At 47.4% G+C, this 12,384-nt stretch overlaps 1 protein-coding gene across 1 annotated transcript in view; it reads right to left on the reverse strand.

Annotated features, from left to right (window-relative positions):
• The window catches only part of LOC309525288 (uncharacterized protein), a 45,095-nt gene extending 42,284 nt beyond the window's left edge, over positions 1 to 2,811 (reverse strand). The window contains exon 1 of the mRNA XM_082210847.1: positions 2,618 to 2,811. The gene's annotated coding sequence lies outside the window, so the exon portion shown is untranslated. The remainder of the gene's footprint in view (positions 1 to 2,617) is intronic.
• Positions 2,812 to 12,384: the final 9,573 nt, after the last annotated feature.

Consider the following 12,384-nt stretch of genomic DNA (forward strand, 5'->3'; position numbering starts at 1 on the left):
TTTCTTTCTGCTCTGCTGCTGAAGTTCTTGCAGTTTTTTTAAAGGTTATCATGTGGATTTTGTTGCAATGCATTGTGCTTTTTTCTGATTTTATGTTGTGATTTATGCTTCTGAAGTTTTCAAAGTTTTGTAAGTCACTTGCAGATTATTTATGTGGCGAGTGAATAATACATTGGAGGAGGAGGAGGAGAAAAAGGAGGAGGGAGAGAAAAAGAAGAGGGGGGAGAATAAGAAGAGGAGGAAAAGGAAGAGAAAAAAGGAGGGGGAAACAGGAAAAGAAAAAGGAAGAGAAGAAAAAGGAGGAGGAGGAGGAGGAGAGGAAGGGGAAGGAGGAGGAAGAGAAGAGGCAAAAAATAACAATAATCCAGTGATTGATATATGTGTGTGTGTGTGTGTGTGTGTGTCAGGGACCTCCCTGCCATGAGCGCCAGAGAAAGCTCTGAAGAAGGAAGAGGGCTGGATGAGGGGAGGTTCAGTTTGATGAGCTCCCCTCACAATGAGAGGGAGGAAAGCCCTGTCTGTCCGGAGACGCAAGCTGTAAATTCACAAGAGCCAGCAGAGGCTGTTGCAGAGAAGCGACCGGGGTTAGATTCAACTCCAGAAGAGGGGGAAGTAGGGGGGGTACGTGAGTCTCTCCTTTCCAGAAGACTTGGCAGACTGCAGGAAAGGCATCAGCCACACAGGGGAGCATCGTAAAATCCTGACATACAGTAAGCCAGGGGTTGGGAACCTGTGGTCTTATATTCCAACTCCTATCAGCCCTAGCAAGCATGACCAGTGGTCAGGGACGGTGGGAACTGTTGTCCTGCAGCACCAGGAGGGCCACAGGTTCCCCACCCCTGAAATATATCCTATGTAAATCCCAACACCTGTCCCCCTGGCCTCAAAAGCAACTAACTATCCCCACGACGGGGTGAGCTCCCGTTGCTCGGTCCCTGCTCCTGCCAACCTAGCAGTTCGAAAGCACGTCAAAGTGCAAGTAGATAAATAGGTACCACTCCAGCGGGAAGGTAAACGGCGTTTCCGTGCGCTGAACACACCAGAGTTGTTCGTGACTGGACCTAACAGTCAGGGGCCCCTTTACCTTTATGCTTAGTGTACATATAATTATGTCCTTTTTGAACTTTCAATAAAGAAAAATAAATAAACAATTGGGAAAAAAATGTTCAGGGTTGAAGTGGGGGCAGTCACATAGCTTGGGGGGGCAGGGTGCACTGGGTGGCACTTACCTTGGGGGCAGCATGCTGGAGCCCAAGGTGACACCCAAGTCAAGGCGCTTCAGAGCACGCCATCCCACTCCCCAAAGTAGCCCGGCCTGGGGCTGTGCTTGCAGGGTGCTGAGCTGCTGGGTCCCCCGCCACCCCATGCCAGAGGGCAGCTGAGAAGGACGCAACTGGCATGCGTTGACCCTGCGAGTGGCACTGGGCCTGCAGTGATCCTGAGCCACAGAGTCTCTCCTGGGAGGGATGAAGTGGCTCCCCACCCAAAAAAGCAACATGGAGCTGGCCTCTGCCCGCTGCCTCCCCCTCAGCCGCCCTCCAACGATATTGTCATCTGCATGGTGCTGAAATTCATTTAAAAATATTTTTTTAAAAAAAGATTGCTGCCCTGGAAGATGACCATATGAATTCTGGGGGTGGGGGAGAAAACAATGGTCTTGACCTTTAAAGCCCTTTGTGGCTTAGGGCCCTCATATTTATGGGACCGCCTCTCCTGGTATGCCCCGCAGAGGACCTTAAGGTCCATGAATAACCATAGTTTAGAGGTCCCGGGCCCTAAGGAAGTCAGACTATCCTCCACCAGGGCCAGGGCCTTTTCAGTGATGGCTCCGACCTGGTGGAATGCTCTGTCCCATGAGACGAGGGCCCTTCAGGATTTAACCTCCTCCCGTCGGGCCTGTAAGACAGAGCTATTCTACCTGGCCTCTAATTTGAATTCAGTCTGATCTTTTATTTCCCTTCTCTTCCCTCCCCCTCCCCTTTTATGAAGATCACCTGCTCTGAGACCCCACAGCTACTTCTCCCCTGGCCTCCTCGCTGGCCCAAGTAGGACTGAAGGGAGGGGCTCCCCAAACCTGTGAAGTCACCCCACCTAGGCCTCACCCCAACTAGGCCTCAAAACTTCAACTAGGCCTCAAAAGACTTCCCAATTACCTTCTTTGAGGATTCAGTAGCTAAAAAGCATTCGCTTTGCTGTAACAAAAAGAAGCTGAGAGAACAAAGTGTTAAGTTGTGGGCGAACATATCAGATGACACAGCGATTCTTCCAAAGCAGCTCTTTATTTGTAAGCTGGAACAGAACTGACTGAGGAGCTCAGCCCGCCTGCTTATATACAGCTCCAGAACAATTGTAACTGTTGCAACTTTCTAAAACTATCCAATCACAGAACGTCACTATTCGATCCTTCATTTGCATACAAACTATCCAATCCCTGAACGTTACTTTCGATCCTTCATTTGCATAACTATCTACAGTATCCCCCTGCTGGCCCAGGGTGAGAACATCAGTACATAACACCAAGCTGTGCACTGGCGCACAGACCCCGGGAATAGCACCAGGAGAACCAGATAGAAACAATTCTATTCATCATGAATGGAGATTGTTTCTGCCAACATACCTGTGCAAACTCGTGAGGCTGGATCCCTGGGAAAGGGGAGAGAAGGAAAAGGGCCTGAAAAAAGGGATATAAACTGAATGTAAAATGCTTTCAGGTGTACTTGCTTGTGAATTATCACGCAGGTTCCTTTCTGCTACTCCGGATAGCAGGAATAAAGACTCTTTCTCTGAATTAAGCCCTTGGTGTCTGTTTGGCTCTTCCCTCCTTCCCTGGGGAGCAATGCTCATCCTACCCATGGGAAAGGCCTGAAAGGCTACAGGACCAATTCAGCCAGCTAACCCTGGGGATTATCTAATTGATTTTTGATTTTTGAATTTTATTGTTATTCATGTTTTTATACTGTATTTTATGCTGCTTTTATAATAAAGTGTTTTAAATTTGTTGTTAGCCACCCTGAGCCCGGTTTTTGAACCGGGAAGGGCGGGGTATAAATAAATAAATAAATAAAATTATTATTATTATTATTATTATTATTATTATTATTATTATTATTAATGGGACAAGGTGGGAGGGAGGGAGGGGCAAAAGATAAATGTCAGCATAATTCAGGCTCAGAAGTATTCTTTGCAGAATAAACACAACAACAAAAACCTTTGTCTATTTTACAAAAAATGTTGCTTAACTCCTGCTCTTCTTAATATAATTGTGGGGGGGGGGGGGGGTTTGACGTTTTTCAGCCCAAAGGCCATATTATTCCCTTCCGGGCAAACGTTTGAGGTAGGCCAGGCCAAACGTGGAAGATCAGCGAGTGCTAATTTTTACCTTTGTATGCTGGGCTCATTTCTACACATACCTGCGAACTGCTCTCTGTCCCCCAACTCAGGCAGGCAAAAAGCAGAATCAGAGTTCAAGGACTCATTCAAGGACCGGGGGGGAAGCATTCAGGGAAGGGTGCAAAGCAAGCTGAGGTGTGTGGCCTGGGGACAGTGGATGTGGCTGAGGAAGGACTGTGGCCTGAGAGAGTCCCGAAGGCCAGCGATAGATAGGTAGGTAGATGGATGGATAGAGAGAGAAACCAGCAGTGTACAGTATATTTACATAGGAACACAGGAAGCAGCCTTACAGTGAGTCAGAGTACTGGTCAACTCACTGGTCAACTGTCACAGACTGTTAGGTCACAGTGGATTGTTGGGTGGCACCAACTGAGTGGTCAGAGGGAGAAGAGGGAGCAGACTGGGAGGGAGGAGGTGTCAGAAGCTGAAGAAGAGGCAACAGGGCTTAGTGAGCAGGAAGAGTCTGTGGTAGAGAGGAGTCCAGAATCAGAGGCAGAAGTGGAAGCAGGAGAGTGGGGTGAGGGTGGCCAAGAGGCAGAGATGAGTCAGGCTGGTGAAGAAGCACTGAGGAGATCTACCCCTCCTGCTGTTGTGGTAGCGGCCCAAAGGGCCACAATAAATGTGATAATGTGTACCCCTGTAAATCCTTGAGTGTGCTTCTAATAGAGAATGGGCATAAATCTGACATCAGGAATCACAAGACAGAGAAACCATTAGGAGAACACTTCAATCTCCCCAGGACATTCTATACAAGATCTAAAAGTAGCTGTCTCATTACAAAAGAATTTCAGGAAAGAGAAGTTGCTGAATTGCAACTTATTACCAAACTTAAAACCATGGAGAGACCTGGTCTGAATAGAGACATTGGATTCTTACCTTATTATACATGATAAAGCTACGGTATTTTTAGCCATCTCACCCCTTGCTCCCCAGGCCCGAGGTTCCCTTCTTCTCTGCTAATGGAAAATGCAGAAGGATGTTTCCAAATACTGTCCTTTAGCTTTACCTTGGAGCACCTTCAGTGAGACACCTACTCAAACAACAACAACAACAACAACAACAACAACAACAATTTATTATTTATACCCTGCCCATTTGGCTGGGTTTCCCCAGCCGCTCTGGGCGGCTCCCAACAGAATATTAAAAACACAATAAAAGTTCAAACATTGAAAACTTCCCTAAACAGGGCTGCCTTCAGATGTCTTCTAAAAGTCAGATAGTTGTCTATTTCCTTGACATCTGATGGGAGGGTGTTCCACAGGGCGGGCGCCACTACCAAGAAGGCCCTCTATCTGGTTCCCTGTAACCTCACTTCTTGCAGCGATGGAACCGCCAGAAGGCCCTCGGAGCTGGACCTCAGTGTCCGGGCTGAACGATGGGGGTGGAGACTTGCTCTAAGGGCCCATTCACAGCAGAAGACCTTGATCCTTTCTCCAGGATGCTGCGTGTCTTATTTACCCTGCAGGAGGCCTTGTTTGTTTATCCAGGTCAAATGGAGGGCAAAGGTTGGAGAGATAAAATCGAGATATGGAAATATGGAAACGTCGATGAAAGGCAGGACTGAGATCTGGGCATGCTTTGAGGTTCAGACTGTGGGAAGTCGTAAAATCAAAATTACAATTTGGAAGGCAATTTTATCTTTTTATTTTAGTTTTTTATTTTTATTGGATTATGATTTGATATGTTAATTGGATGTTTTTTATTGGAAAATCAATAAACGCTCTAACAAAAAAAAAAATGGAGAGCAAAGGAACCAACAAGGGGGGGGGGTGATAGGTACCTTTTCATTTCTAGAAAAGCTTGACTCATACATTTAAGTGTCCTTTAATTAATTTTTTAAATTGTCCTTGTGCAGTGATCTGAACGAGGATGGCTACATTTGATGGAATCCCAACCTGTCTCTCAGCAGACCTCTTTTTCAGGAACATGCTGTTGGCCAAGACCAAGGAAGAACCCAACAGCAAAATGTTTTCCTGCTTCAGCTGCGCCCTGGAGAACCTCCAGAGGGAGCCACCGTGTGTGAGAAGCAATGCCCATCTCACTGTTTCTGATGGGCGCACTCTGATGGAGTTCACCTCGGGCGACGGGTCGTGCGCAGTCACCGTCTTCCACAATCAAGGCAAAGTGCACTACAATGTCTTGGTACCCAACTGGGACCTCTACTTTGCTCGTCTCTGCTCTAATCCGCAGCCTCTCAGCCTTAGCAATATCCTTAGCATCCGTGGTCATCTACATAACTGGGGTTCCTTTAGGAAAGGGTTTTCTCCTTTGGCCTGCTTTGACCTAGCAGTGGAAAAATTCTGCATGGAACCCGATACCATCCGGAAGGATGCTGAGATGTTGGTGGAATGTGGTGGGCGGGTGGTGAGGTTTGTCTCCGGCCAGGAAACCTATAAGATTTCGGTCTTCTTTAAACAAGGCGAGGCCAAATATGAAGTCCACGTAGACAACTGGGATGTGGTCATGGAGCGTTTGCAGACTGGGGTGGAGGCGCTAAGCTTGGAGAACTTGTTGCGTGTGAAGAACAGGCTGAAACTCCAGAAATGGCGGGAGCTAAGGTCTTGCCTGGATGAGGCCGTTAGTCGGTTCTCCCAGGAACCCCGTTGCGTTCAGGATAATGCCAAAATGTTGATTACGACCAGTAATGAGAAAGTTGTGCTGATCTCTGGGAAAGGGGAGAACCTCATCACAGTGACATATGGGTATGGAAGGGTTGACTACAAGTTGGTAGAACGAGGCTGGTGGGAGGTGGCTGCCAGGGTCCTCCAAAAGAAAGAGACACATACAACAGAATGTATTTAAAAGACCGGCTCCACCAAACGCTTCCTAAAAATAAAAATATGGAAGGCAGCATCAAGGTGGTAAGCTTTGCCACTGACTTGGGTGTATTCATTAGCATGAATGTGGAAAAACTGCAGGCATATCACTTTACAGTCATACCTTGGTTTTCAAACGCCTTGGGAGTCAAACGTTTTGGCTCCCGAACGATCGAAAACTAGAAGTGATTATTCCGGTTTTCGAAAGTTCTTTGGAACCTGAACGTCTGACGTGACTTCCGCGGCTTCCGATTGGCTGCAGGAGCTTTCTGCAGCCAATCGGAAGCTACACTTTGGTTTCCGAATGTTTTGGAAGTCAAACGGGCTTCTGGAATGGATTCCGTTCGACTTCCAAGGTACCACTGTATATATAAGGCAGAGTTCCTCCAAGACCAGAAAGTGGGGAAGTTGGGCTGCCCTCATGGTCTCCAATCTCTCATAGGCCCTTGTGACGGGCAGGTGGAGCCACCCACCTGTCACTTACCCAATGCCATTATGATATCACGTGGCAACTTCAAAGGGGCTCACTGAAAGTGATGGGGAATGCCGATGGGGAACTCCCTACTCTGGCCAATCGCACTGGGGCTTGCTGGCAGTGCCGATCAGCTGATCAGTGCCATCAGCGAGCCCCGCCTTCAAAGGAACATTCAAGATCTTGTTTCCAGCACTCATTCGTTCATTCGCAGTGGTGTCTGAGCACGCACACACATGCACGCACGCACAAACCTCTTGTCAAGAGTACTTCCCAGCCAAAGGAACACATACGGCAGTTGTTGTTTATTGTGAACACAGTCGCTTCTGCATCCCTGTATACCTGCACACAGCAATCTAGCGTCTAGGCAGCTCTTCCTAGGTCTGCACTCTATGGAGCAGTTGCAGCAACAGGGGGCCACTCCCCTTCCATCAGTTTATGTGCCTACATGCAGCTGGAGACTGTGCCTGCGTGGCAACGTCTGTGGGATGTAACATGTAGCAGTCAAGTACAACATTTCCCTGTTTGCCCAGAGTAGACACACAGGGGGATGTTCCTCCATCCAGGAGGACTTCCTGTCACACCTGTCTGGAGCATGCTGCCCCTGTGTGTGACCCTGGGAGACCCTATAAAAGGCTGGTTACTCAGCCACCTTCCCTTCTTCTTGACTTTCTTTCTCTTGATGCTGTTCCCTGGATGTCTTTTGCTGTGTGCTGGCTCTCAGCTAGCAGCACATGGGCTCAAACCCCATATGGGATGAACCCACACTCTCTTCTGTAACTGCAAGCTAAAGCCTGTCTTCAGGGCTCATACTGTGAACTGGATGTAAGTAATCCTTATCATTCCTTATAAAGAAGACTGTTGTGTCTTTATTCTTTTTAGGAGGGAACAAAGGGGATTTGCCAGGAATAACCCATTCTGGACAAGCCAGACTGGATTGCTTAACACAAGAGATTCAAATGAATCTACCAACTAGCTTCCTGTGATGTACAGGGAATGTGCTCTGCTACTAACTCACTAGTAGCAATATATCCTCTCTTACTATCCACAACAATTGGGATGCTGTGGCCCTGTGGGTTAAACCACAGAGCCTAGGACTTGCCAATCAGAAGATCAGCAGTTCGAATCCTGGTGACAGGATGAGCTCCTGTTGCTCGGTCCCTGCTCCTGCCAACCTAACAGTTCGAAAGCACATCTAAGTGCAAGTAGATAAATAGGTACCACTCCGGCGGGAAGGTAAACGGCGTTTCCGTGCACTGCTCTGGTTCGCCAGATGCGGCTTAGTCATGCTGGCCACATGACCGGAAGCTGTACGCCGGCTCCCTCGGCCAATAAAGCGAGATGAGCACTGCAACCCCAGGTCACGACTGGACCTAATGGTCAGGGGTCCCTTTACCTTTACCTTTACTAGCTCACTAGTAGCAATATATCCTCTCCTACTATCCACAACATTCCCACAACGTCCCCTTTCAACCCCCTCTTGGTTCTGGGACACAGTGGCTCAGGAGAGGGGGTGGGAAGCACCTGGCCCTCCACTTGCCCGGCCTGCTTCTTCCTCCTCTTCCTCAGACCCATTCTGTGCTCCGCCTTCCATCTCTGAAGTTTCTCCTGTCTCCGACTCTTGCCTCCTGGATGGTACACTTCTCCACAAATCACCAACCCCCTCTTCCAAGTCAGAGGCCCGCCCCCTTCCCCCAGTGGACAGTCATCAGCATCCTGTCAGTCCCTTACACCTCTCAATTCCCCATCCAGGAAAGCAACAAGCCTTGACTGACTTCAAGGGCACATTCCAGCAAGGCAGAAACACTCAAAAGAGTTTGCAATGGAAGGTTGGTAAGGCACTAGGCCTGGGGAGAGGAGGGCTGGCTGGGCAGTGGGTGTGACCTGACGAGAGTCCCAAGGGCCAGTTAAAGAGGTCTGGGGTCCATATTTCACCTCAATCCATTGTCTACTCTTGGGCACCTGGTTGTTTGCTATATGTAATTCACAATGGCTATTTTTTTTCCTCCTGTGAAAAAGCGTTCGGGAATTTAATTCCCCCTGCCTGCCATGGGAAAGTAGTTCAAACTAGTGCTGTTTGTGGAACCTGATCTTTGCAAATCCTGATGTGAATTGCTCAGGGGCATACACACCCCCTGGACCAAAATGTGTATAGGAGCCTGATTATCTGTATCCAATTTCACTTTCCAAATCTCCGCTGTTTCTTGGTTCAAAAATTGTATTCAATACGATTTAGAAAGGCATATATTGAAAGGCGCATGCATTTTCTAGGAAATGCATATTTCAATACTGATTAAATACAAATTTCTGAGGATTGTGCTTGTTTATTCTTTATTTCCTTGCCTTTGTATCCCACTTTTCTTCCGCCATTGAACCCAATTACTAAGCAGACTCAGATTGACCCAACTTTCAAACCGTACCCTGGCATTAAAAATAGATAGATAGATAGAACGATAGATTAGATAGATAGATAGATTGTTGTTGTTTAGTCATGCCCGACTCTTCGTGACCCCATGGACCAGAGCACACCAGGCACTCCTGTCTTCCACTGCCTCCCGCAGTTTGGTCAAACTCATGCTGGTAGCTTCGAGAACACTGTCCAACCATCTCATCCTCTGTCATCCCCTTCTCCTTGTGCCCTCCATCTTTCCCAACATCAGGGTCTTTTCCAGGGAGTCTTCTCTTCTCATGAGGTGGCCAAAGTATTGAATAGATGGATAGATAGATAGATAGATAGATAGATAGATAGATAGATAGATAGATTCATGCTGTGGACTTATCGGTGAACACATGCAACAGTTCAGATCTACTAAAATTTTGCATCCTCTGACACTGTTTGGCTAGAGCATCTGCCAATATTTCCTCCCCAAAGAAAACATTTACCAAACCTTTGTCCTGTGTACATCGCTGGCTGTCCCCAGAGGCTTGGAGCGTGGAATGCAGTAAGTAAGCAAAAGAGCTCCCAATCTGTCTAGGATTCTGCAGCCCTGATTCATTCTTAATGTTTGCTTGGAAGACTGTTTACATTATTGAGGATGAATCAGATTCTTCTCCTTGGGGTCTCCATGCTGCTCTTCTGCTCTCCTGGCAAATGAAAATGTCTGTGCATAAGTGTTCAGGGGACTACAGAGAGAACGGGCTACAGTTCCTCACGAGAAACAGTTGAGGGAGTTGTGTATCATTACAGTTTTGCAGGTGCTGAACACCTGGGCTCTGTAAAAGTTATAATTTAATTGGAACTTGTGTGTTAGGAACGTCAGAGCCATGTGTGTATTTGACCTGCCGTTTCTAATCCCTCTGGAATTTGCATGTGATAAGCGCTAATCAAAGCTGGTGCTAAGAAACTTGGACCAATTTCAATGGAGGTGTTAGCCTGGGGTTATGGGTTGCTAACACAACCAGAGCGTCAGAGGTCTGGGGAAATCCATGTGTTGGGCAGCCCATGATGGTAGTGTAGATTTTGCCGGATGCAATTAAAAATAGTTCAAAAATTCAGAGCTCAACAACTTTGGGCCCCTGTCCCTCCCAAAGCTGAACAATTTTGGTCAAAAAAAGAAGCAGCTCAAAAATGTTGTCGTTTCCCTCCCCCCCTCCCAAAAATGCTGAACAACTTTGGTGAGAAGAAGAAGAAGAAGAAGAAGAAGAAGAAGAAGAAGAAGAAGAAGAAGAAGCAGCAGCAGAAGCTCAATAACTTTGCAAAAACAAAACTCAACAGTCTTTGTGTCTGGATTTTCGCGTTTTGAAATATGGCAACCCTAGTCAAAGGGAGCAGGGTCTCTCTCTGCCTGGGCTTTAGAATTGAGAGGGAGAATATAACGTGGACAGAAGTTTAGTACAGAGTGTCAGAAGTTAAGCAACAGAGTTAGGAAGTGGTGGCTTGGAGAGAGGAGGAGAGAGCAACGTCTGAGAATCCCAACAGGCAGGGTCTGTTTAGGTCCATGGCTGCTGTGGCTATAGGAGAAGCCAGAAACTCTTGGCGTATGAATGCTGAGGGCCCTTCTGTAGACTCAGGCTGTATATATGTGTAAATAAACAAACCATATATCATAAAGACACCACAGTCTCTGCTATGCCTCATTTCCCCAAGGAAACAGAGACCCTGGTGTGTAAAGTGAGGCTGCAAAGCATGTTCTCCTTCATAGAGAGCATGTGTTGCGGTGGGGTCTGAACAGGCCACCCCTCTTGCTGGGCGGGTTAGTATGGATGGCCATCTGTAGTGATTGGGCAGTTGGGTTACTGGGCAAATTTTGGTGCTGCCATTTAGGGGAACGGACCAAAGGTTATAAAATCAAGTCACACAGCACTGACTGGGCTCTTTTGCTGCGTGCATTGGATCACCCGCCCACCCTCCCTAATCTAGGGCTATTGCGTTGACCTTGCAATGCCTGTCATGGGGTCGTCTGCTTTGGGGGCAGGGGCCTGGTAGTAAAGCCTTATTTCGCCAGGGAATTGTTTTGCCCGCGTCCCCAGGACCAAAGAAAGAGTAAAATAACACCAGGAAAGTTTCTTCTTTGGAGAAAAGGGTTTAATCTGTGCACAGAGACAGCCAGCAGAATATCGTTTCTGAAATCTGGCTGCAAAGTAATACACATCAGCAAACTTTCTTATACCTGAAAGCATTCACCCACCTCTCAGACCTCCCCCAAAACTTCCCCAATCAGCTGGCAAGTTTTCACTTATTCCCTTTTAGGGCATATCTATATTGCTTGCTAAGCACTCCCTCCTCTTACCCCTGTACGTGTGCCTTTCTGCTTGCTAAGCAGTCCCTCCCCTCTCCTTTCGTACACGTGTCTTTTTTGCTAGCTAAGCAGCCCCTTGTATGTGTCTTTTTTTATCTTGCATTACTGAAGCAGGAAGCGCAAGGCAGGAAATGGCCCCATAGCCTGTCTGGTAGCTGGCTTGACCACAAATGCAGAAGTAAGTTTAATGCAGAAACTCACTATGTACAGTTAATATGAAGATTAACCCTTCAGTAGGAATTTTGTCCATCTGGCTGATTGGCTGGTGCCATTTGGTTTTGCCTACTGCGTAGTAAATCGTCACAACTTGTAAGGTTACAGTTAGGGATTGGTTAAAAAATTGGTTGGTGGAGGGGTAAGGATTGGCGGCGCCTACCCCTCCAATGCTGCTGCTGCAAGGGAATTCCATTAAAGGAATCCAGGGGCTTGCCATTCTTTCATTCATACCCCTGTATGGGGAGCATGCGGCGGGCGGGGGCGGGATGAGGGTCTGGTGCCCAGCTCCATGCTCTCCCCAATATTGTTTCCCCTCACTGGCTTTCGCTGGAATCCGGAAGTCAGTTCTGCCCCGGGCGTGGGGACAGATAGTCATAACCAATGCCTAAGCAACCACTCACATTTATGTATTTTAATAAAGTTGTGGCCAAAATTATGCCAAAAGCCTTAAACAAAAATTATGTGTGAATTGTGAATTATTTAGGAGTAGCTTGGGGGACATTGACACACAACTCCTGGAATCTTGTACTGCTGTGGAGACTGGAGAATCAAGGAATCATACAATTGTAGAGTTGGAAGGGACCCTGACAGTCATCTAGTCCAGCCCCCTGCGATGCTGGAGGAGGTGTGTAAAATCTTGTTTCGCCTGGAGAAGAGACGACTGAGAGCTGGTATGATATCTGAAGGGCTGTCTCATGGGAGATGGAGCATACAGCAAGCTTGTTTTCTGCTGCTCCAGAGAGTAGGATTG

Source organism: Podarcis vaucheri (genome assembly GCF_965113315.1).
Source record: "Podarcis vaucheri genome assembly, chromosome: 2".
NCBI lineage: Eukaryota > Metazoa > Chordata > Lepidosauria > Squamata > Lacertidae > Podarcis > Podarcis vaucheri.